Source organism: Lipotes vexillifer, unplaced genomic scaffold (assembly GCF_000442215.2).
Source record: "Lipotes vexillifer unplaced genomic scaffold, Lipotes_vexillifer_v1.1 scaffold84, whole genome shotgun sequence".
NCBI classification, from domain to species: Eukaryota; Metazoa; Chordata; class Mammalia; order Artiodactyla; family Lipotidae; genus Lipotes; species Lipotes vexillifer.
This window is the reverse complement of record NW_006783414.1, coordinates 125,104-129,600: the sequence shown is the minus strand read 5'-3', so window position 1 is coordinate 129,600 and position 4,497 is coordinate 125,104.

Sequence of the window (4,497 nt, the reverse complement as noted above, 5' to 3'; positions counted from 1 at the left end):
ACTCTTTTTTCTCCATTGCATATTCTTGCTTCCTTTGTCGAAGATTAATTGACCGTAGGTGTGTGGGTTTATTTCTGTGCTCTTCTGTGCCATTGATCTATATGTCTGTTTTTGTGCCAACACCATCATGTTTTGATTACTGTAGCTTTGTAGATGGTCTTATCGGGGAGGGTTATGCCTCCAGCTTTGTATTTTTCCCCTCAGGATTGCTTTGGCAATTCTGGGTCTTTTGTGGTTCCATGTAAATTTTAGGATTATTTGTTCTAGTTCTGTGAAAAATGTCATGAGTATTTTGATAGGGATTGCATTAAATCTGTAGATTGCTTTGGGTAGTATGGCCATTTTAACAATATTCTTCCAATCTAAGAGCATGGGATACCTTTCCATTTCTTTGAATCATCTTCAGTTTCTTTTATGACAATGTGTTTTTCCCTGTCTTATGGGGATGAACATGTATAATCCTCCAGCCAAATGCATTAATAATGAAAAATAAATGCCGAACAAGGCCATTAAAAAAACAAAACAAAAAAAACCCCACAGAAAACATATTGCAAGGCCAAAGGGTGACCTGGAGAAGGGGAGACAAAGCCACTTTTTTTTGGCTTTTGCAGTGATTCCAGATGTCTGTGGATGGCTCTGGGCCCCAGTAGCACCCTTGGAACTGCTGGACTTCAATTCTCCTCTGACCTCTCCCAGGCTACGTAGCGGTGGGCAGGACTTGGGCTGTGGGAGCTGGCGGCACTCTCAAAGTGAGGCTGGGAAGATGCAGGACACCAAGCGCACACAGCCTGGCCCCATTGCCTTCCCCTTGGGCAGCAGGTCCCAGCTACAGGTCGCTTCTACAGAAGACCCTGCTCCCAGACACCCTCAGTTCACCTTTTTAAATGTATGTCCACAGAGTTCACTGCTGACCCCCGCCCCGCACTGAGTCTGGCTCACTGAGGATACTCAAATGTTCGTTAATGAATGAAAAACAAGAAGAGAGCACAGTGCTGTTAGAGGTGGCTGGTTACACAAGATTGATGACAAAGTTCACATTTCAGGTGGTTTTTTTGTTTGTTTGTTTGTTTTAAAGAATATTACAGTGATTTTGACTATGTAGCCTCTTGCTAAGCCCCTGGGCTTCTACCTGGAATCCTACCACTTGGTCAGGGACATTCCGCAAGGTAGAGAACCAACTGCCTGATGGGTCACTTAATCCCAGAGTACTAGTTCTTAGCTTTGGGCGAAACTGAAAAGTCACTGGGCCCCTTTTCTTATGGCCGCTGTTCAAACGTTTCCACCAAGTGGATGTCCTGCCTCTCCCTGAACACTGTCCAGGACAGGGAAACCACTGGCTCCCACAGCTGTCCCTTTCTATCTTGGCGACACCTTGGAATGTTAAAAAGTACTACCTGATTCTTCAGCAAAATCTGTTTCCCTATTGCTTTACCTTTGGGGAAGCATGAAACAATTAGAATTCTTTCCCCATGTGCCAGCTTTCTGTTCCTATTTCTCTTTACTTTTCCCTGTAGGGATTTCCCTTAGGCCCTGTGGACTTGAGAGAGAATAACACCGCAGTCCATGAGATTTCTTAGAAAAGCAAGCACTGTGATTGTAATTTATTCAATCTTATCTCAATCATATTTCTGAGTCCAACTTTCTTTTATTGGGAAGGGGCATGGTCTAATTTGAATTAGAACTGAGAAAAGGAAAACATGGTGACACGGAGAAAGAATAAGTAATTTCTCAGCGGATGAGGAAAATTTCACACTATCCTACATTATGTCAACTCTGAACGTCGGGCACTTCTTTGAAGTGTGAACTCACACAAGTCATAGCCACGATAGTCACCTTTTAGGTTCCCTGATGCACCAAGTTCCCTCCTGTCTCAGGGTCTTTGGGTATGTGGTTTCTTCTGCCTGGACTGTTTCTCTGCCCAGCCAACTCCTACTTAACCTTTTGCATTTCAATTCATCCACTGCTTGTTTAGAGAAACCTTGCCCAACCACCTAAATCAGGTCAAATTGCCCTAATCTATATTCTCACAGTTCCATGCGCCTTTCCTTCAAAAAATATTGTCACCTGGCAAAATTTCCTTTTTTTTTAAAAGAAGATGTTGGGGGTAGGAGTTTATTAATTAATTAATTTATTTTGGCTGTGTTGGGTCTTCGTTTCTGTGTGAGGGCTTTCTCTAGTTGTGACAAGCGGGGGCCACTCTTCATCGCAGTGCGTGGGCCTCTCACTATCGCGGCCTCTCGTTGCGGAGCACGGGCTCCAGATGCGCAGGCTCGGTAGTTGTGGCTCACGGGCCTAGTTGCTCCGCGGCATGTGGGATCTTCCCAGACCGGGGCTCGAACCCGTGTCCCCTGCATTGGCAGGCAGATTCTCAACCACTGCGCCACCAGGGAAGCCCAACATTTCCTTTTTGTTTGATGGAAGATTATTTGGTCAAAGACTGTGGGCTCCACGAGGGCAGGGACATGCTGCCTTCCAGAGCCTGGCACACTGCAGGCTTTCCACAAATACTGATGGATGAATGAGCTAAGGCACTTACTAGGAGCATCTCTGGACTAGTTGCTCCTACTCCTTGGGGCCAGCATCCTTCCTCTGAAAAATGAGGGGCTTCGATTTAGTTACGTTCCTAAGTCACTACAAGCTGCCTAAAGCACAGTGGAAATTCCTAGTGTGAGAAACTCCAGAATTAGGTAAAAGGAAGTCATGGCAGTTAACCCTCCATGAGGTACCAGGGCAGCGAGGCTAAGGTACAGTCCCTGAGAAGCATCACCCAGTGAATAGCTAGTGATCGACTCTCCAACACACCTTTCCCTCAAGCTGCCCACACACAGGGAAAGCAGTTTGTGCCCAGGTCCCCTCCCCCGATGGCTGTCATCTGATGGGACTAGTGAGTGATAGGAAAAAAAAAGGAGAAGCAAAGGACTGAGGTACCAGATCCTGGATAACTGGAAGCCAACTATCTTTGTTAATTCTCAGGTTGGTTCGATAAACTGCTGTTAAGCATTTGTTCTGAATCAGGCACTGGGGGATTCAGAGATGAATGGCCTATGATGCCTGCCTTTAAGGGTCTGATAGGGGAGAGACAGGGAGATAGTTAATTACAACATTTTCATTTATCCATCCATCCATTCACATATCTATATTTGGACGGCTAATCTGAACAGATGATGGGGGTATACCTATCGTAGATCCTAAATTGTAGCCAGGATCCAATGTTGGCAGCCTTGAATATTTTAAGCAAGCTGAACTATGGAAAATATTCTTTTTCTGACATTTCACAGATTTACCTCTTCCCCAAAGCCATCCCTAATTCTTAGGAGATGGAAATTGTCAGAAATCAGGAGGCAGCAAAGTAGTGAATAGTTGTGTGTTAGTTCCCACTCTATATAGAATTAAGAAATGACCATGTCCTGTTGATCCAGCCTGGGCGGTGATGGTGGTGCCACGGTGGTTGGGTCAGGCAGTGACCTGACAGATGAGAGGGGGCCTCCAGGCTCCACCAGCCGCTAGCTGAGGAACCCAGGGCAAGCATCTCTGAGCCTCCGTTTGGCCCTCTGTAAAATGCGGAACGAGCCGTACCTCTCTCAGAAGGTTGTCATGAAGTGTAAATGACTTAATAGACGTGCTGGGAAGAATGCTGAGCACATGGCATATACAAATAAATGGAAATTATTCGTGGTAGCAGAGCTGGGCAATTTCGTTTGGCCAACCATCAAGGCATATGTCTGACATTCTCTGGCTCAAGTATTCTGACTCATTTTTAGGCAAGGAGGAGTTTATATTTTGGCCTCTCACCGGGACAGATCTCTCAGTGGATGGCTCGATAATTGTTTGGACCCAGAGACTGAATCAAGATGCCCCAGTTCAAGGCTTGGGAAGGATTCCTTATCTTTGTGTCTAATCTCAGGGCCAGGGTGAGCCTGGACATTCAAATACTGTCCTGAGCCTTGCCAAGCTTCAGCCAGAGGAATTGGTCGGGGTGGGTACGCTTCACTCCCACAGAGGAAATCCCATCCTAGAGTCAGCGCCCAGCTGCTTACCCAAGTTTTTTCTCACTCTCTCTCTCATATGCGCATCACATAACACCTTTCATGAAATCAAAACCATGCATCATTCCCAGGATTATTATATGTGTGGCAACTGCACTCAACTGCAGGTTCCTAAATAAATATGTGTTTAAATAAAGACATCACTGAATATTTATGAATTTCAAGAGACCCATGTGTTTGGTTCGTAAAAGCTGTCAAGTATTTGGAGAGGTTTATTTCCCCTCGAGGTTGGAAGCTTCCTTGAAGGGGTGCCTCTGTCGGGACTTGGGAGAACTTTTAGCTGCCGCCACCGGCACAGAGACGGCGGCCCCTTTCTCAATTCAGTGGCACCTGAAAAATATCAGGAGGCCCATTAGGGATATCGGATGTCACAGGTGTTGAGTAGATCTTAGCATGTTGTTTAGGAATGTTTCCTAGCACACACTTGTGGCGTCCGCCATAAATAAACATA